Below are 23,186 nucleotides of genomic sequence, written 5' to 3'. Positions count from 1 at the left end.
TCAATATATCAGATTCTGAGGAAAATTTCTCTGATGAAGATAGAGTATCCCAAGAAATTGAAGATTTGAATAAGAGAGTCCACAATCTAATCTCCCTAAGAGCCTAAAAGGAAGAAAATAAGGAAAAGGAAGTCAAAGCTAAATTAATGGAGAGAGATAGGCTTCTTAGACAAATAGCTGATCTTGAAGTGCTAGCTAAGGAAAAAGAAAAGAGTGATGAGGAAGGCCCTGTGATCAGAGAAATCTTGATCCCCAAAGCCAAGCAAGCATATAGGTCAGTACTCCAACCAAACAGGGAAGTATTTAGTGATTCTTAGCTTCCTAGATCTAATGTGGATAAAGGAAAATAGAAATGGGTGGATGATGGAATTGAATCTAAAACTGCAGAGGAGATTTCTCATAGGTTGTCAGCACTTGAGAGAGAAATGGAAAGAATGAGGAAAGAAAAAGAGGATCTCCAAATGGAACTAGAGAAAGCTGAATTGGACGCAGCAAATCAGGAAGTAAAAAGAAAAATTAGTTAGTTAAAGGCTCCCCCTATCACGTTTCCGTCAGAAGACCTCAGTAAGCCTGATCCTCAAAATTTTTCCCTTCCCCTGGTTAAAATTCAACCTACAGTGCCTATTAATATAGCATCAGTGAGTCAAATCCCTGTGAACAGTCAATACACCCAAGTATCTTAGTCTCCAATTCCAAAAGTTAGAATGACTATGGGAAACAATAATGCTATTACCCCTTTTAAAAGGAGACCAATCAATTTAGAACAATATAGGCAATTGTTCTTTGATGGGATCCTAGGATATCCCAATCATGTTCCTACTGAGTTAAGAGATAGACTCCATAAATTTCTTGGGAACAATGCAATTAGTGCTGAGGAACATCTAAAATCTTTTGGGGACCTAATAAACGACTATGAGATAGTGGATGAAGATGTTATCATGAAACTGTTTGTCCAATCCCTGGTTGATGATGCAAGAGATTGGTACAGAGGTCTTCCAGTTAATAGCTTAGGGTCATGGGAGGATTTTAAAAATTGTTTTCAAGAGCAGTATGGTGATAAGACTAATGTGAGCTTCATGCTCAATGAATTCAATAACATCAGAAAGTCTGATAATGAAATGGTCACTAACTTCAATGCTAGATTCCAAAAGGCTATGCATAGATTGTATCAAGTGATGAGGTTAGATGATAACATGTGTTTAAATACCTATTATAATGCATTTGATTCTAAGATGGCCTACATCCTGAGAGACGAAAATCCACATAGCTTGAGAGATTCTTTTAGAATTACCATTAATGTAGAAAGTAATAGAAAAGCATCTAGGAAGTTAGGAAGAAGAACAGATGGTAGGTTGTGGCAAGAAACAAAACAACAACCTAGCAAAGCAGCTAAGGAGGAAGACAAGATAGAGAAGTTGGTCATTTCTATGAAGGATCTAACTGCCAAGGTAAACAAAAATGATAAACCTCATTATAACTGGCAGGATAGGCCCCTTAGATTGCATGACAAGCCATATAGTACCAATTAGAAAGATGGCAAACTCCAAAATGAGAAGCCTAAAATTGCCCAAAATCAGGACACTCCAGATCCCTTGAAGGGAAAAACTGTCCATAATATAGAAAATACTCCCTAGTGTATTGCTTGTGATGGACCACATTCTCCTCATTAGTGTGCAGTGGCTCAGGCTCTTGAAGAATCTATGAGACAAGAAGCTGAGCCTGACATCAATATGTTTGAAATCATCATAGAAAGTGATGAGGAGTCTATACAAAGTGAATATACTGATGTGCTAGATAATGAGAGGTTTGTTCAAGGACAAATAACCTTAGATTGGCATCCTACATTGAATGTGGTAACAATTGAGGATGAAGAAGTTCATCTTAGAAGGCCTAGTGAGGAAGAAGTTAAATCTCACTAAAGCTGCCATTGCCAAAGCAAAACACAACTATAACTTGAGGAGCACTAAGAAGGATACTGATCAGGGTGAACCTGGTTCCATGTTCATAAAAGAGGTCACTCAAAAGGGGGCAGCAAGTAGTGCTACTACTATTCTTAAGATTGGTCAAGAAAAGAAGGAACAGATCAAAGATGTACCCAAGAGTACAGATACTGGTGATATACAAGGAGCTGCCACAATAAAAAAGACAAGTCAGCTCAAGACAGAAAGAGTTAGAGCTAGTACTGAAATAAGCAACAGTTCTATATTTGACATGGCTCAAGCTCTGGCTCAAATGAAGGTCGTTGTCCCATTAGTAGGATTATTAAAGATTATAGAACATAGGGATGCAGCTTTATCTTTATTTTCTAGTATACCTAATAGTGACATAGTCTTACCCACTGGTTCACCTAGAATTGGAAAGGATCAAGAATTCCAAACCCCAGAGGTTTATGTTGGAACCACTATTACTCAAGAGCCTTCATAGGTAGATCCTTTCTATGTTACCTTGTTAGTAAACAACCGGTTGGTAAAAAACTACATGATAGATTCAGGAGCTGCTACTAATGTAATACCCTATGGTGTTATGAAAGAATTAGGACTATCAGTAACCACTGTGTATGGAAAATGCTATGCCATGGATAACAGGGAAGTACCTGTGATAGGTACAATGAAAGATGTAGAAGTAAAAATAACAGTATTCCCTAAGGCAACTTATAAAATGGATGTTATTGTTATTGATACCAAGCCCCATTATGGTATGTTACTGTCCAGGCAATGGGCAGTAGTAGTAGGAGGAAATGTTCAACTGGACTTATCTTATGCCACCATTCCAATCAATGGAAATCAGGTCAAATTGTATAGAGAGCCACGTGCTCCTAGCGTAATTGAAAATGTAGACCCTAATATGCTCAATTGTATGATTGATGTAGATCTTGATAACTTTAGACTTCAACCAATTTTACCCCAATTGAAGAATACTGACCCCATTGTAGTCGAATTAGAAGCACAATAGTATGGATTATGGCAGATGTATTTTGATGGAGCTTGCTCCAAAGAAGGATTTGGAGTAGGGGTTCTTTTTGTATCCCCATCAGGTATAACATTTAAGTAATCTTTCTTATTGGCCTTCCAGTGAACAAATAATACTGCAGAGTATGAAGCTCTATTGTTGGGACTTGAGGTTGCAAAGAAGCATGGAATCCAACTGTTGACAGTGTTAGGGGATTTAGAATTGGTTGTCTCTCAGGTAAGATCCAAATATGCATCCAAGAATGATAGATTAAAGAGATATAAACATGCAGTTTGGGATGTTATTGAGCATTTTAGTGCATTTTCTATTAATTGGATAGAGCGATCAAAGAATATTATGGCAGATTTCCTAGCTAATGTTGCCTTGAAAAATGATGATGCAACACTAACCGGTATTTCCACTGTGGAAATAAAATCTAGGCCTGCCATCCCTGATAATGTGTACAATTGGCAATTTTTTGCTGATGATGAAGATATTATTAGATTCATCCAATGTGTTGATGATTATGATGGATAGAAGATTGATTGCAATGCACTGGTGGAGGTGGCTGACAATAGGGAAACAGTGTTTGGAAATGATTTGGTCTAGTTGGAAACCAATGAAATACCTAAAGGGCTAGTAGAATTGGAAAGCATGTTCAGTTACAATGACAGTCACTTACATCAGCAATCTACCACCAAGTTGGAAGAACTAGAGGAGGTAAACTTGGGGACTGAATCATCCCCTAAGTTAGTATACATTGGGAAGAAATTACCCCCTCATGTCAAGACTAACCTTATTAATTCATGTTTTTTCTTGGTCTTATGAAGACCTAAAGGCGTATAGACAAGATCTTTTTTAGCATAAAGTTCCTTTACTTCTAGATGCTAAGCCTTTTAGATAGAAACAAAGACCCATTAATCCCTTGTTAGAAACTAAGATGCAGCAAGACTTGACTAAATTAAGAGAAGGAGGAATTATCAAACCTATAAGACATTCTTCATGGGTCTCCAATCTGGTCCCAGTAAGAAAGAAAAATGGGGACATTAGATTGTGTGTAGATTTTAGAAATTTGAATGTGGCTTCTTTGAAAGATAATTACTCTTCCCCAAATATGGAAGCCATGCTGCAAAGAGTAATAGGTTGTGATCTTTTATCCATGATGGATGGTTTTTCAGGATACAATCAAGTGTTAGTGAAGGAATCTGAATAGTTTAAAACTACCTTCACTACTCCATGGGGAACATATTTTTATGTGAGAATGCCATTCGGATTGAAAAATGTTGGAGCTACATTTCGGAGAGCCATGGATGTAGCCTTCAAAGAATTCATTAATATCATCATGGTGGTTTATCAAGATGATCTAACCTATTTCTCTAAGAAGGTTGATGATCATTGTGGACATTTGGAAAAGGTGTTCAATAAAGCCTTGGAATTTGGTGTGTCACTAAATCCCAAGAAATGTCATTTTAGAGTCACTGAAGGAAAGCTACTGGGACACATTATTTCCAAGGAAGGGGTAAGGATAGACCTTGAAAGAATTGAAGCAATAAACAAGGTGTCTGAACCAAAGAATGTAAAAGGTATTCTATCCTTTCTAGGCAAAGTAAATTTTGTTAGGAGATTCATTGCAAACTTTGCAGAGATAGTGAAGCCTATTGTCAAGTTGCTCAAGAAGGATACCAAATTTTGTTGGGATCAAGAAGCCTCAAAGGCTTTTGCTGAAATTAAGAAGGCCATTCAAGAAGCACCAGTGTTAAAATCTCCTGGTTACAAGAAGCCCTTTTCTCTGTTTTGTTTTTCTTCATATCATATAGTAGCTGTAGTATTGTTACAAAAGGACAATGTGGGATATGAACATCCCATAGCTTTCTACAGTAAGTCTTTGCAAGTAGCAGAATTAAAATCTGAAACCATGGAAAAACAAGCTTATGCTTTAGTTAAAGTTGTTAAGGCTTTTAGGCCATATTTGGTAAATGCAAATATCATTGCCTACGTCCCTCATGCTGCAGTTAAGGATATTTTGTCCCAGTCTGAGGTTACAGGGAAAAGATGTAGATGGATTAATAGAATTCAAGAATTTGACTTGGAGATAAAGATCACCAAATTGGTGAGAGGTTTAGGTTTGGCTAAGCTCATGACTGAGTCTAATCTTATGAATGTTGAAATACATAATGTTGAAGTCAGAGATACTTCAGTCACTAGCATTAAAAGGCAACCTTGGTACTCAGAGATAGTCCGATTCCTAAGAGATGCTGCATTCTTAGAAGGAATGACACATAATCAAAAAAGAACTCTGAAACTCAAGTCACAAAAATATGTTCTTATTCAAGGTGATCTGTTCTAGAGAAAAAGAGATGGAGAATTACTAATATGTTTGGATGAATTCCACGCTAAATGATTATTGACTGAAATGCATGATGGAGTATGTGGGGGTCATTACTCTGCTAAGACAACTGCTGGTAAGATAATCCAGGCTGGATACTTTTGGCCTACCTTATTCAAAGATGCTCATGCATATGTTCAGAAATGTGACCCATGTCAGAAGTTTTCATCCAAGATGAAGTATGAAGGATCCTTACCCCTAAATTCAGTCACAGTGGAAGCCCCTTTTGTCCAATGGGGCATTGATTTTATTGGAGAGATTGTTGAGAGGTCAGGAAGAGGTCACAGATGGATCATAGTAGCCATTGACTATTTCACCAAATGGATAGAAGCTATTCCTACAAGAAGAGCTACGAGTAAGGTTGTCATTGATTTCTTGATGGATAATGTAATAACTAGGTTTGGAACACTTGCTAAATTGGTAATGGACAATGGCATGAGTTTCAGGTCAGAAGAGTTTGTAGGATTTTGTACCAGTCATGGAATACTCATGTCTTACTCTTCACCTTATCACCCTCAAGGGAATGGACAAGCAGAATCTAGCAATAAAAGCCTTTTGAACATCATCAAGAAAATCCTGGAAGAAAATAAGAGATCTTGGGATCAAATAATTGAAGTTAGCCTTGTGGACAGATAGAATAACAGTCAAGAAGGCCATTGGAATGTCACCTTTTGAACTGGTTTATGGTACTCAAGTTAAATTGCCAGTGAACAATCTTCTTCCAGTTTATAAATTCTTGCAAGATGAGGACATGGAGCTATCTGAACCTATGGAAAACATAATGATCCAAATTGTGGAGGTGGAATATCTCAAAGCTTTGGCTCATAAGAGAAATCAGAAGATTCAATTGCAGTCCAAATACCTTTTTGATAAAAGGACATCATTAAGGAAATTTCAAATTGATGATATTGTTCTTCAGTGGAATGCAAAATGATAGGACAAGGGAAAGCATAGAAAATTTGAATCATTATGGATTGGCCCTTTTTTGGTCTATGACTTAAATGGAAAGGATTCATATTTTGTGAAAAATATGAATGATGAAGTATAGGAATTTCTAGTGCATGGACAATTCCTGAAACATTATTTCTCGTGATGTCCATGCACAATAGGTCCTTTGTTTGTATATATTTTGTTTCATTCCTGTTGTTTTGTTTGCGTCTGTGTTTTGGTCTATTTCTCCAGAGTTTCTGAGTTTTCTTCTGTTTACCTTGTAATCAACCATCCCCAGTTAGAGCCATTGTTATCACTGTTTAAAAAATGGGTTTTCCTTTCCCATAATTGGCTAAGTTTTTGAAAATTTGAGTTAGACACACTATCAACTGCTTTAAGCTCTATGTTAGGTCCTAGGGGTTTAGGGTTTTAATTTTAAATCATTCAATGTTTTATCAAAAAACCCTCTAGTTTCTATTCCTTCATTACTTTATCCACTTAAGTAATGGGTCTTCCAGTCGTAGGAGGTGTCCCCCCTTGTCATTTGCCTAGGTGGTTGTTGAATTAATCGTAAAATTTTATGCATTGTGTCTTTTCTTCCTAATGTTGTTGGGCCTAGTAAGTTGTGCGCAGTTCTCAGGTGGATCTATGGTTTTTGCTATTTTGTTAGGTGAAGTTGCATGTGGTTTAAGACTCATGAAATGGTGAAAGGGAAACGCATTCTAAATGGTGCATTTGGCCCAGTTTAAAATAGCTTCATCTCGTCCAAGATCCAATAGCTGGCGTTATTTCGCAGCCTAAACTTGCAAGTGAAATACCTTTCGCGAAATGGCAAAAGCATCTGGTGGGACCCTGCAGTGAAGACTTTCTAAATGACTAAAAGGTGATCAAGTCCAATCTGATCCGACGGTTCGAGTTGTTTCACAAGATGAAGATGCTTGACAGTTAACTTTTGTGAAGTAGTGAAATGACATGGCACTCCAAATAGACGGTCCAGCTAGTTGAGAGGGCAAGTAAGATGACGGTACGTGGTAGAAGCCACAATAGTTAGCAAGGCGGGTCTAAGTGTTAAAAGGTAGGTCCCAGAGGTGAGTCATGTTGCGGGATAAGAAGTGACCTGGGAGATACAGGTGGCAAGGATGAGGTGGAACCCAATGTTTTCTCTCAGCAAATGAAAGACTGACATGTCAGTTTGAAAGTGACTAGATGCCAAGTGGATGGAGTTGAGTTAGATGGCCCACGTCTACCAAATTCAATAAGTTGTTAAGCATCGAGCAAGTCAAATACAATCTAACGGCCTGCATGAGTTTGCAATGGTAAAGTACTCATGTTTTATGTCATGTAAAATGTCAAAAAGGTTTTTTGGCCCCAAAGACAGATAAAGCATGAGGTTAAAAGAGGATCAACTCCATTTTGATACAAGGGCTTGCGTTGTTTCATGGTTGCAAACCAACCGAAAGATATACTTCATGAAATAGCAAAAGGGAAAAGGGTTCATCTAGGAGTAATGATAGATGGTGATGTGTCAATTGACATGTGGTTTCAGAAGAAGTTGAGGGCCTACCAAGGTGTAACCGATGGTTATAAGGGAGAGACACGTGGCTGACGTTGAACTAGGCTCGAACAGTTTTCTAAAGCTAATGGTTGAGTGCCACGTGGTAGTCAGTAACCAATAAAAAAGTGGCGTAAGTAAAGCAAGCATAAATGTCTCCCTTAAAGGATGGTCATCTCTGATCTGATCCAACGCTTCGCGTTGTTTTGTGGCCCTAAGTTGAGAACAGTTTAAGCTATGTGAAATAGAAAAAGATCGTTAGCAGTCAAGATAAAGGTGTGGTTAATGAAGAAGTTAACGGTCCCGATAAGAGTTAAATTCTGAGCAGTTAAAGTTTCATCTAATGCCTGGCATAGCTTCGTGAAGGAAAAATAATCGAGGGTTATGCTTCGTGAAATGGCAAAAAGGAGGTGGGGCCCGAGGTGAAGGCAAGGCTGTTAAGTCAGTGTAAAGGCCAATCTAGTTTCTTTTGATCAGACGGTTGGCATGATTTTGTTTAACAAAATTGCCTAAAGGTTATGCTTTACGAAATAGAGAAAGAGTGAAAGGAAAGAATGTGCAGGAATATTGTGACCCATTGTAGCAAAAAATTTGAATTCTCTCAGGAATTCAATTCTGAAGGGACGACTGAAGCATGTGGTATCAATATCATAATTAAGAGCCTCGATACCATATATGATCTTCTATCGATTGAGTGAAGGTATAATTTTAAAGGATTGTTGCAGATGAGCAGATACAGAGCTATTTTCTTCAAATATAGAGCAAGTCAACTCAGTTGCAGAGCGGATTCCTTCGAGCTAAAAATAGGTTTTCTTGTACTCTTGTGTGGCCATTTCTTTATGGTGTGTTTTAATTAAGGTCTTGATTTGTCACAAAACCAGTTGGGGGTAGTATTTTAATTGCTTGCATATCTTAAAATGGCACCTAAGAGAGAACTTTCTAGGAAAGTTAATTATCAGGAAAGGGCCATTTGTGATGATTTTCTCGAACAGTTGACATTGTCGACTAATCAGGCATCAAAAGTGAAAGAATTACTACCAAGAGCTCCTCATTTCAAAATAGGAGAAGGGTTATATGATAAGGGTAATTGGTTGAGAGATCCATAGGTTGGGTTGTTTGGGTTGGGGTTATTCAAAGTTGGATTTGAAATGAGAAATTCTCTAGCCCTGCAGAATAGCATATGGGAGTTAGATGTTGGAAAATTGGTAGTTCTGGGAGTATTCATGGATATGGATCTCCTGACTTAGATTGTACATAATTATGATCCAGTCACAAGGAGCATTAGGGACATAAATGGGAAAGCCCTCATTGAAATCAACAAAGAAGAATTCAGAAGCGCTTTTGGGCTTAATGAGTTTACCAATTTTTTGGAACCCATTAACTTCAAATCATTAGCTCAAGTATACCTTGCACAGAGGAACCACCTTAAAAATGGGCCTCTTAAGGAAATTTTTGTGAAGATAGTTGGGTTGATAGTTGTAGGACCCAACACTGAAGAGCCTTTCTCATTGAATCTGTTCACCCTTAGGGCTAAGGGATTGTATTGGTCACTTTGCCAGATTTTGGGAGAGGATACTGGGGCAAATATGCCCAATCACTACATGCTAATGATTGCTCGGATTTTGAATCCTACTCTTGCAGTAAAATTTTATTATGCTTCTTTTATTACTGATGCTATCCATGGAGGGTTGTTAGGAATAAAAAATGGGAAGGTTGATAGGCCTTTCGGATGGTATTCACTCCTCATGCATCTGTTTTTGTTCAAAGGTGGTGATTACTTCGTAAGTGGAATGGACCTTATAAAAGAGAAAGAGGGACAAAACATGCTAGTGCAACTATGGAGTACTATGTTGTCATGGGACAGAGATGATGCTAGTTTCTTAAAATTTGATAAATATTTTGCATCAAAGACTACAACTCTCCTCTACTCAAAAAACCCAAGAATCCCCAAGATTCTTTTGGAATTTACTAGACCAAAAGAATTTGCAGAAAATATAAAGATTGTCCATAATTGGGGTGATATTTACTTATACCCTATCTCCATAGTTTTTAGAGTATTTGGTTTCAGAGGCACTCCATTTTTATCACCCTATCAGGTCCCTCTCAAAGTGGTAATTGCAGAAGTCCTCAGACAAATTGGTAGTGTGCAAGAGGCAGAGCTGATAGGTAGGGGTAAAGGGACTATTTTTCCTATGGTTACTATAGCCCACCAATTTGTAATAACCAACAGAGGGTGGAATTGTTTTGAGGATTTTCTCAAACCTTAACATTTGTCGACTACAATATCCAGGTGTGCCGATCCAGAAGACTTCTTCAATGACATGTTTAGATACAGAGCAGTGTGAAGAGGTAGACCCCATCAATTTTAGTTCCCTAAAGACCTCATTAGAAATGAGTTTGATCTAGATGAGCAGGAGCCGAGGAAGGAAAAATGGGTGGCTTATAAAAAAGCCTTAGATTTTGTACATCATTTTGATGCCAGCTATGACCCATTGTCTAGCTTTTTGCCTTTTGAGGATAAAATAAAGTTCCTAATTGTTTGCTTTGAGGATTTGATGTAGACTCTAAAAGAAAAGAGGGAGGTCATGATTAATAGCAACCCTGAAAAGGCAAGAATGGTTTTAAGTAGGTCTGCGTCCACTAGAGGAATCCCTCCTGGCGACTATACATTGCACAAGAAGTCTAATTATAGTGTGTTGATGCCTATAATAGGGGAGCCCTCTACCTCAAAAGGAAATATGAAGATACAAGATGTTATTGACATCCAAGAGAGCCCAAAGAAGCAGAGAGTAGGGAAAGAAGTACAATCTGATACACCCTTGTACTCTCCATCTCAATCCCTAATTCATATAGGAGATGAATAGGCAGCAGCTGAGCAGCTGATACAGTTAGGCAGTCTAGGAGAAATAGCCTACACATATGATGAAGTAGAAGAGGGAATGATAGAAGAGCCTCTTGCTCCTGAAATGAACATCACTACCAATGAATTTAAGGGCCAGGAGTGGGATCCTGAGATCAAACAGGCTAGTGAGGACTTCTTGGCTGACAACAATTTTGTTACATTGGGAGCATTTATGCAGTTTTTATGGAAGCAAAATATAGATAAATACAATGCAAGATGTGAGAAGAGAAAAGGTGAGTAGCCTCACAAAGATCCATCTCTAGTGGAGGAGGAAATAAAACAAGAAATGATGGATGAGTTTAATACCATCACTCTTGAGCAAGGAAGAGATATGGTGGCACAAGGTGGAGTACTCATTCTCCCTAAGTGGGACATAGAAAATGCCCTGGTACTAGAGGCAGTGAGAAAAGAAACCAAGCCCATGGAGGGAATCAATTTTAGCAAAGATAATGTTGCACTTGTCATGTGGTTTCTCAAGAGAGATGAGAATAAGAAAAGTAAGGACACCCCAGGGTCAAGCTACCTTGGTGGAATGATAGTGAAGAGAGTGCAGAATACAGGGGTGGTGGAAGCTACTAGCACTATGCTAGAGACTGCAAAATTTAGTGTTGCAGTAGCAGAAAGGGAAGCTAAGGAAAAAGTAGACCTCCAAGTCAAGTTGGAGACAATTTTGAAGGCTTACAATAGTGCTAAGGAAGAGGTAAGAGGTAAGGATAGCATCATTGCTAAGTTGCAAAGCCAGTTGATATGACAGTACCATCAAGGTGAGTCTTTAACATTGATGATCTCCTCTTCTCCTACAAGACCTCCACCTACCAGCCCCATCATTGAGTTCCCACCATCTCCAACACCTCTTAGCTCCCAAATGGTTGAGATTACTCCCCAACAATTGGAGAATTTAAAACAGCCTCAGGCCTTGTATGCCAACAAGTATGAAGAAAGAGAAAGGGCTACCATCTCAAGTTTTGTAGATACAATGAGTGCCTCATTATTATATAACAACATAAGCAAGATTTTGGATATGTGGAATGAGCTTAATGGAGATAAGGCCATTTTGACGCCTATTTTTGACAACTGGAGGCCTAGAGTATAGGACTTGGAGCTTATTTGTGTATCTTATGATGAAGCAGGGGCCAATCCTATCATCAAGTCCACTTGTGATACCACTAGAGATCTTGTAAAATTGGCAGAAGGGGTGGATAATGCTGACAGGAAAATCAACTTGTACAAGGAGTACTCTGATCAAGTTTTTGAATTACTCCCAGGAGTTTTTGTCAGCCCAGATCAACTGAAGGACAAACATGTTTGGCTTAAGGAATTAGAGGCCAAACTATTAGCCAAAATAAAAGGAATTGTTGATTTAGATGATGCTTCCTTTTTGGTTGTAACAATTCAGGAGATAGAGAAAATCAAATCTCATTATGGTTTTCTCAATTCAAAGGTCAATAAGATGAGAAATTCTTGGAAGAGGTTAACCAAGGCAAAGGCAAAAGTGATTAATTTCGCATGGCCAACTAATGATGTGTATAATGAGTGGACAAGAATATATGCCATCCAGGATGTAGAGCAGTTAGAGGGCGCTCCTGAATAATTAGAAGAGGTCACGACCGAACAACAAGTAGAAGAAGCTACAAAGGTTGAAAAGGACGTTTAACTATTTTTGTAAAAGACTTTGTAACTTCATCTAGAAAAGAAATGATTGTAACAAATTCTCCTAGGAAAGTTCAAAGCTATGTGCATCCATATTATTAGAAATGGATACTAGGACTAATAGAAAGAGGATCGCAAAGAATTGTAAGAAAACACTGCAGAAATTTATTTGAGCTTTTCTAAGTTTAATGGAGAATATTCGAAAGTTTTTTTAATATTTTCTTGAAGATAATATCAATATACAGACCATCAGTTTTGAGTAAAAAATTTGTGTCATCTTCAAATGTGTTTGCAATTGTTTACTGTTTCATTCTGAATAATCCAGGGTTATTTTGTTTGAATAGGGTTGTAAAGCAAGTTTTAGCAGATATTTTTCTTAGCTTTTCTCTTCAGGAGGGGAATTAAAAATGCAAGAATTATTTCTACCAGTAAATTCTCTATAGGATACTTTGAATCTTGATGAGCATACTTTAATTTGGTATGCATAAATTCTTATGTGTGTTAGGCATATATAGGGATCAACAGAAGCCGAGCCAATGGGATGTATAAAGATATTTTTTTGGGGAGTATTGTTTGAATTAAGATGACTCTGTGACCTTTGATAAGGCACTGGTATAGATCGAGGTTGTCTATTACATGTTTTGTAGGTCAAAATACTGAATATGAGTATAATTTTCATTCCTTTGTTTCAGTTAGTCTCAAGGTGATTAGATCCACTAGTTTTCTAGACTGGTTTGCTGTGGATTTATCTTTTGAAAGTGTGAATTCAGTTCACAAAGGTATACCCACCTGGACTTTGAGTAGGTCCGAAGTGTAGAAGGTTAGATCAAACCTTGTCATATGTTGTCCTAAGAGTTTCCTTCCCTTTAATATCTCTTCTGCACATAGTTTAATCATTTTATTATAAGGATGTTGAAGTGAATCAGATTTTGAAGACAACATAGTCATCAACATCTCTAGCCCAATCTACATCTATTTATGCACATAGTGTAAAGTCGTTATTTTTAGGATACCACAAATCATACTCAGTTGTTCCTTGTAAATACCTGAAAAATACTTTTCACCGCACTCTCATGATTCCCTCTAGGATCACTTTGATACCTTGATACAAAACAAAATGTATTCATTATATCTAGTCTAGTTTTAGTTGGATATAACAAACCTCCAATCATTGATTTATACCTTGTAGGATTGATCAGAGCAAATGCATATTTCTTTGTCAATTTCTAACTTGTAACCATAGGAGTACCAATTGGTTTGGAATTTTCCATACCAAATTTATTCAACAACTCTCTAGCATACCTAGTTTGATAGATGAAAATACCTTTATTAGTCTGAGTAATCTGCAAACCAAAGAAAAATTTCATCTCCCCAATCAGAGAGATCTCAAATTCATTCTTCATATTATCAGAGATTTCCATACATAATATATCGTCACTTCTAAAAATGATATCATCAACAAAGACTTTAGCAATCAATATGTCATCATCAGTGATCTTATAATATAAGTTACTATTAGCATTACCTTTAGTGAAACCAAGCTTCAAAAGATATTTTTCCAATCTAGCATACCAAGCTCTATGGGCTTGTTTCAATCCATATAAAGCTTTCCTTAACCTGCAAACCATTTTTTTGTCATTTGAAAGTGAAAATCCATCAGTTTCTCAATATAAACTTCCTCTTGAAGATCTCCATTCAAAAATGCACACTTAGCATCCATTTGATAAACCTTGTATTTTTTATGGGCAACATAAGCAAGAAATAGTCTCATGGGTTCAATCCTAGCTACTGGAGGAAAAGTCTCATCATAATCAATTCATTCCTTCTGAGAATATCCTTTACATACAAATCTAGCCTTATTCCTCACAAATTGTCTATCCTCATTCAATTTATTCCTAAAGACCCATTTAGTTCCAATAACATTCTTATTTTTAGGTCAGACAACTAAAGTCTATGTGTTGTTCTTTTCAATCTGATCTAATTCCTCCTCCATAGATCTTATCCAACATTCATCTTTACAAGCGTCAATAACTGATGTCAATTCAACTTGAGAAATTAAACATACCTCATTAGTAGCCAAGCTTCTTCTTGTCATTACTGTGTTCTTGTCTCCAATAATTTGATCTTCTAAACAATTTAACCATACATACTTAGGAGTCTTTTGAATTTCTATTTCTTTGTTCTAATCTTTAGTTACTATTGAATTTTTTAATATTACTGAGGTAACTAGTTCAACATATTGTTCCAGTATAGGTGCTACTAGTTTAGTTATGATCATCTCCATTTCCTGTTCTCTCTGATAAGTTCTAAATTAACCTTTGTACAACTCATCCACCTTGACATTATCACTCTCCACAATTCTCTGCAATCATTTGTCATAACATCTATATGCTTTTCTTTCATTAGAATAACCAAGAAATATCCCTTCATCACATCTAGGATCAAACTTTCCAATGGAATCATCTCTTTTAATATAGCATTTACTACCAAATATTTTGAAATACTTAACTATAGGTGTATGACCAAAATATAACTCATAAGGTGTCTTACTGGTGTCTCCTTTGATATGAACTCTATTGAATATGTATACCATCATGCTAACAACTTCTCTCCAGTACATATATGGAAAATTAACTTCCATCATCATAGTTCTAGCTGCATCCAAGATAGTTTTGTTCTTTCTTTCCAGAACACCATTTTGTTGAGGTGTCCAAGGTGCAAATAATGGTCTCCTTATCCCATGCTTCACACAATAACTGTTAAATTCACTGGATTTGAATTCACCACCTTGATTAGACCTTAAGAATTTAATCTTGAACCATGTCTTTGTCTCAATGTTATCTTTAAAGATCTTAAACTTTTCAAAGGCTTCATATTTCTCCCTTAGAAAAGTAAGTTGTGTCATTCTAGGTTAGCCATCAATGATTAGCATGAAATATCTATCACCCTAAAAAAATTTAACTCTAGCAAGATCACACAAATCAGTATGAATAAGATCAAGAACATCATTAGATTTGTCTATTATACTCTTAAAAGAAGTTCTGACTTGTTTTCTCATCTGACATTCCTTACATATAAGAGGGCTTCACAATCTTAGGTATATCTCTAACAACCTTAGTTGAACTGATCTTTACACTGCAATCGAAATTCACATGACACAACCTCTTATGCCATAGCCAACTCTCATCAATTTGTGCAATCAAACATGTCTTCTCACTAGAGTTCAAATGAAAGATGTTACCTTTAGTCTAAGTACCGGTTGCAATCTCCAATCTAGATCTGTTGATGATTTTTCATTTTCCAACCTTGAAATTTAATTGAAATCCCTTATTAGCCAATTTTCCTATACTCAAAATATTATGCCTTAAACCATCAACATAATAAATATTATCAATTTTATGCTTACCATCCAATGATATAGTTCCTCTTCCGCTGATCATGCATGCTTTGTCATCTCCAAATCTAACTAGACAACCATCAAATTCTTGCAAAGATAGAAACTTCCTTTCATCTCCAATCATATGATATGAACATCCACTCTCTATCACCCATTCATCCTTATCTTCAATTTTAGTAGCAAAGGTCTTTTCCTCAATTTGAATGATAGGTTACGGAGCATCTTCCTTGATTGCCAAAAATACCTTTCCACTGCCAGATCCACTTGCTGAATCTTGTGCTGGTTCATCATTAGAATGAGTAACACCTTCCTCATCCACATAGTAATATGATTTGTCTTTGTTCATCTTGTACTTACTTGTTCTGATAATCATGGTTAGGCCTAAAAGATCTTCTATCTTTCTCCTCAAATCTCGAATTCCTCTCAGGACATCTAGATGCAAAATGACTATCTTATTACATGCAAAACATTTAAAATTTTATTTTCCTTTATACTTACTACTCGTCAGACCTTTAGGTACTCTTCTACCAAATAGGGCTTCAAGTTTCACAAACTATTCACCTTCTTTCTTCATTTCCTCTAGTTCCTTTGCATATAAAGCTTTCCAATCACTCTTGTTGGTTGATGATGTAGATGTATGAAAAGCAGATTCAATATTTGCAACTCCTTGAGAACGAAATTCTTCAATCTCAAAGGTAGATAACTTTCCAACCAAAGTATCCTTGTTAATAGAAGTGTTAGAAATTGTTCTCATCTCATTAATTGCAGTAGCCTTCATCTTAAGCTCTCATTTTTTTAGAAATAATCTCATCTTTGCTCAGAGATCCACCACATCACTGAATTGCTATAACAATTTCATTAACTCTTTCCATAAAAGTAGTAATCCCTTCATCTTCTTCCATCTTAAGGTTCTCATATCTCACCCGGTAACCATCAAGTTTAGAAATTTTAATAGTAGGGTCACCTATGTTTAGAAGTCTCCAAGTTATCCCATATAGCCTTTGTACATGATTGGTTAGTTAATCTCATTATTTGGTGATTAGAAAGTGCACTCAAGAGGGCTTCTCTAGCTCTACAGTAATTTTCAATGTTCTTATCCAAGTCTTTTGGAGGAGGATTTCTAGATGTTGTCTTATAAGGAGTATAGCCCTTCTCAGTGATCTCCCAAATCTCTTTCCCAATACATCTCAAATGAGTCTCCGTCTGAATCTTCCATACTCTATAGTTTATTGAATCAAGCTAGGGGTTTCTCTCTGGGAAATAGCTGCAGATGAACTATTAGTTTCCATAGGATATTCCTCAAGCAGTTAAGCTTCTTCAAAGAGGACCAAACTTTGATGTCAATTGTTAGGATAACTGGTGGACAACTGAGAGGGGGGGTGAATCAGTTGTCATCAAATTATGAAACTGTAAGCACATGAAACCTTTTATAGGACTGTATAAACCAAACACCATAATAAAAAATATAACAATTAAGCACAAACATAAATCACAAAAAAATTACCATCCATCCATAACACATAACACCGAGATTTGTATGTGGAAAACTTGGTAAAGGGAAAAACCACCATGGGAAGCCTACTCATATTTAGATAATATTTTTGCAGTAAGTATGTGATTACAATAAGAGGGGCTTGTACATATAGGAAAGCCAATAGCCTAGAGTGCACTTGTCATCACAAAAGAAATCTAGACTACAATCTAGAAAGATGAATAAACTTCAAGAACAACATCTCCTATTCCTGAGTACAGTTTCGGTTAAGCTCAACAATGGAGGTCTTAAAAATATTACACAAACCCAATTCGATCACCCATGATTGACTAAAACCTCTGCATATGATTACAACTTTATTCACACATAGATAATCCCATAACCTTAATCCCATGATCTATAAAGAGATCTTACATCATATTTATACCAACCCGTGACCTAAGCAATTAGGTCGGCCACCTAAAAGATAATACAATAAATCCGTTATATAATCCTATAGACCAATGATAAACCAAGTCGACCTAAGACCAAAAAACTTAAACCAATCAATAAATGCAACCGGTAATGCATCGGGAGCATCAACCAACACATTACATAAATCGGTCCATAACCTAACAGAACAAGATTAGGTACAGTGTTAAATGCAACACCACTGATCAATTGGAACACAGACATGATAACTATAATTATCCCAAAAAATGTTTAGAAGTCGCACCAACACCACTTATTAGATTCATCAAAAGTTCATCAACAAAGCTCTACTAGTAAAACCCTTTCTGGTAACCAAAAAGATTACTAGAACAAATGATAGCATCTAGATCATCAAATCCTGAACCAATTGAATGTGATACGCATCAGGAACACTTGAATAACCAATCCAACCCAATTACACAAGCCGGAGCATACTATAATTCAACCATTCTACTAGAACCCAATAGACAACAAAATAACTAGTGTTGACATTGTAAGGAAAGCAAGTGTGGAATTCGCTTCCCTAATCTTAGTTTGCAGAGGAGAAACAGACTAGTGTAGACAAAATTTGCAACATTTACTGAATATGGCATGAGTAAAAACATACACAACAACAACACACAGAGATAACACACAGAGTTAACATGGGAAAACCCTTTCAGGAGAAAAACCCACCACCAACAAATGATCTACTTTATTATTAGTATGTTAAACAATACAATAGAGTCTCATCTGCAGATTTCCTACACTCTGTTATATAGTCGTTCTAGGTTGACATACAAACATTTGGCTCAAACTCTTCATAGAACACACTCAGCTCTCAAGCTTTCATCATACCGCTATGGATTATAGTCGGCTTCAAAATACCAAACTAATTGAAGGTTCATCAAAGAAACTACCCCAACGGCTTGAAGTCTAACCATCTGCCTGCATCAAAGTCTAACTGTCTGCCTGTGTTGGTTTGCATTCATGAAAAACAGTTATCCCACATGCAGTAGAGAACTAGGTTGGTTTGTATTCATTTACACCAATAGTCTCATACATAGTATTTGAGAATTGATCTTTTGGATCTCGGTTCGACCTCGCTCTCGTAGTCGGTCTCTACTCCATCACTATTGACATAACATTCAAAAGGTAAAGCTGATGGTCCAATGATACCCGATCGCCTAAGGTGACTCCATTAGGTCATCGGTATATCTTTCCAGAAGATACTCTGATCTTCGATGACAAGGAGTGGTCTTCATCGGGACATCGAAATAGGAGAATAACTACTTTCCCAACCGCCGATACCAAGAGCACGAACTCATCAGCTCATTGGACCAAATCCAAAACTGCTATCCTGATCTGCATTGCCAGCCTGATAAGATGGTTTCATCGGGTCATCAAAACACAAAGAAAAATACTATGTCGATAAGTGAAACACTCTAAGACAAGGTAGAGCGAACTCATCGAGACATTGGCATGACATTTAGAATGTCAACCCTATAGCCGATATGCGACCTGAATGCCAAAAGGTGATTCCATCGGGCATTAGCACACCGCTACATAGTCTTCCCAAAAACCCAAAGTTATTTTGATCTCTCGATAATACCACAGAGACCCATCAAACCATTGGCATATCGCTCCACAAGTTATTTTGATAGTCAAAATTACTCTGATTACCAAAGTTGATTTCATCAGGTGATCGGGACGACTTCAAACCTGCTATTCCAATAGCCAACAAAGAAGAATACATCGACAAGAGTCATGCTGATAGAGCTCACAAAAACCTTCATACTGTTTCATCAGCAAGACTTAACCTGATCAGTATGGACTATTGTCAAATGAATTAGAGGCACATATTCCAACAAACTCCCACTTGACGAGGAATTCACTAGATCGAGATACCATTCCAGACGTTATTTACAGGCATGGGTACAAAAACCCATAGAATTTGAACACCACCCAAACTTGTGTGTGCTCACTGGTTTCATCAAGGCATCTGCAACATTTTCCAGAGTGTCTACCTTGTTAAGACAAACTTTTCCATCTTCCACCATGTCACGTACGAAATGATAGTGAACATTAACATGCTTTGACTTGGCATGGAAAGTAGGATTCTTTTCCAAACATATGGCACTCTAACTGTCACTCCAGACTTTAATCTGCCCTACATCAAAACCAATGTTCGAACTCAAACGTCTAAGCTAGACTGCTTCTTTGCAAGCATGTGTGGCTGCCATGTATTCAGCCTCTATAGTGGAAAAAGTGACTACAGCTTGCTGCTTTCTCATTCAACTAACTGCTCCACCATTCAGGACAAAAACATACCCACTGGTAGATCTCCTACTATCAATATCTCCTACCCAATCAAAATCCATGTAACCACAAATGCTGAGAGTTCTTTTTGAATCCCTTAGATTACCATGATAACGTAATGTAAAATCTCAAGTACCCTTCAGGTATCTAAACACTCTCTTTATAGCATCCTAGTGTGATCTCCCTGAATTCAACATAAACCTACTGAGTACTCCCACTGGTTGGGAAATGTCTGGTCCTGTACAGACCATAGCATACATCAGACTACCTATAGCACTTGTATAAGGTACATTTTTCATGTCTTCAATCTCTTTTGGAGATTTCAGACTGTCTAGTTCAAACAACTTAGTTCCTTGCAAGATGGGAACAACCTGTGGTTTATAGTCAGACATATGAAACCTATCAAGAACATTGGTTATGTATTTTCTCTAGCTGAGCCAAAGTTTCCTCTTAGACCTATCTCTTTTGATCTACATTCCCCGAATGTAATTTGCTGGTCCTAAATCCTTCATTTCAAATTTCATAAAAAGCTGAGATTTTAAATCTAAGATCATACTTTTTGTGTTTCCTATGAACAACATGTCATCTACATACAAAGCTATGATAATAATCCTATCGCCATCAGTTTTGTAGTAAACACAATGATTAGCTTTGGATCTGACAAAACCCAAGGACAAAACAAATGTATCATACTTTTGATACCACATTCTAGGAGACTATTTCAAACCATACAAAGACTTCTTGAGTTTGCATACTAGATGTTCTTTACCTTTTTCCACAAAGTGCTCAGGCTAAGACATATAAATTTCTTCTTCAAGATCACCATGAAGAAATGTTGTCTTCACATCCATCTGCTCAATCTCCCAATCATATGCTACTATAAGTGACAGGAGAAATCTAATGGATGTTAGCTTAGCTACAGGAGAAAATATTTCCCCATAGTCAACACCTTCCTTTTGCGAATACCCCTTTGCAACCAGTCTTGCCTTATACTTGTCAATATTGCCATCTAGACCATACTTCTTTTTAAATACCCACTTACAGCCTACAGGCTTTCTATCTTTAGGTAGTGGCACCAAATCCCAAGTTCCATTTTTATCCAATGATGACATTTCATCATTCATGGCTTCCAACCAGGAATCTGAATCATGCATTTCAATTGCTTCTTTTACAATCCTAGGCTCATTAGTATCTGCAAGTAATGCATAAGCACAATTAACATTCAACATAGAGTGACTATACTTATTAGGTGTATACCTTTCAGGTTTTCGCTTCTCTCGAGTAGATCTTCTCAACTCTAGTGTTGAGGCTTCTTGAGGTTCACCAAGAGGCTCATTATAATGTTCTTCTTCAGAACTACTTGAACTGCTTGAACTCTCCTCATCTTCAGGTATCTCTAGAGATTCTTCTTTAACTAGAGGTACTTCAACCTCAGCTTCCCCTTTCTCTTCTATTTTATGATCTAATGACATAGGCTTCATTTCATGAAAAATCAGGCTTCTACTGAATAAAACCTTACCAGTCACTAGATTCCAAAGTTTGTATCCTTTCACACCAACTCCATAGCCAATGAAAATACATTTTACCACTTTTTTATCCAACTTAGATCTATTCAAATCAGGCACATGAGCATATGCCTCTGCACCAAAAACATGTAGGTGCCTTAAAGAAGGTTTCTTATCAGACCACGCTTCCATAGGTGTTTTGTCAACCAATGCTAAAGTAGAACGATTCAGTAGGTAACACGCTATAGCAACTGCTTCAGCCTAGCTCCACTCAACATGCCCCTTTCTTTCTCCATTAGAGACCGATTCAACCTTTCAGCGACTCCATTTTGTTGTGGAGTGTAAGGTACAGTCTTATGTCTTTTAATTCCATGATCAACACAGTACTTGTCGAAATCCGCACTACAAAATTCACCACCATTGTCTATTCTTAAACATTTAATCTTTCTCCTAGTCTGATTTTCAACAAGGTTCTTAAACTCCTTAAACCGACTAAACACTTCTATTTTACTTTTAAGAAAGTATACAAATGCCCTTCTTGAATAATCATCTACAAAGGATACATAGTATTTAGACTTAGACAAAGAAGGTACATCCACTAGACCAAACACATCAGAGTGGACATAATCTAGAATAGCAGATGATTAATGAGAACTAGAATAAAACTGAACTCGATTATGTTTTCCATAAATGCAGTGTTTGCAGAAATCGAACTCAAAACTACAATCATCAAGACCTTCAACTAGATTCTTATTCTTCAAGGCTTTAAAACCTTTTTCACCTACGTGGCCTAACCTGTTATGCCAGAGCATTGTTTTCTCAGCAGGAAGTTTAGCTTCCAATGAGTTTACATTATGCATCCTTGCAGTTGTCTTATCAAACTTTTCAAAAGTTACATTACAACATATAGGTTTAGCATTTAACTTATACAGTGTACCAATGCGATCACCATTTGCCAAAATAATGGAACCCGTAGTCATCTTGAAACCACCAGACACAAAAGTAACTTGAACTATAGCATCATTAAGTTTACTTATAAAGAGGAGGTTTCTTGCCAAACCTGGTATATGAAGAACTTCATTAATCCCCTTCAATCTACCATCTAGAAACTGAATTTTGATTTTGCCTCTCCCTACAATCTCCAACGTAGAATCACTAGCCAGATATACCTTTCCACTAGCATACGGTTCATACTTTGAGAACCTTTCCTTGTGGGATGTCATATGGAAAGATGCACTAGAATCTACTAACCAGGTGTCATCTGAGGTAGGGACTATCAGGGCTGCTACAAAAGCATCAGCATCACTCTGAGAAGACTCAGTGTTAGAATATTTCTTCTTCTTCTTCTCCTTCTTGGAATCCTTTTGGATATACCCTTTCTCCCCATAGTGTTACTAATTATCAAATTGCCATTAGTTTCATATCCAAAGTCATACTGTATATTCTAGTCAGTTAGTATTACCGAATCATGCAGTCGATACACACAGAGAAGTCGGTATGAACAGTCTAGTTGGTTATAGAAGAAAGCAGTCACAGAACGCAGTATTCATAGAGTTGTTTACTGAGTAATGTTTCATGGCTACTGAGTAGTAAGGTTAACTCACCAAGTTGATATTCACCGAGTGAAACATTTTACCAGATACATTGAACCTGG

This window comes from Cryptomeria japonica, chromosome 11, assembly GCF_030272615.1.
Source record: "Cryptomeria japonica chromosome 11, Sugi_1.0, whole genome shotgun sequence".
NCBI lineage: Eukaryota > Viridiplantae > Streptophyta > Pinopsida > Cupressales > Cupressaceae > Cryptomeria > Cryptomeria japonica.
This window is presented reverse-complemented; position numbering follows the sequence as displayed.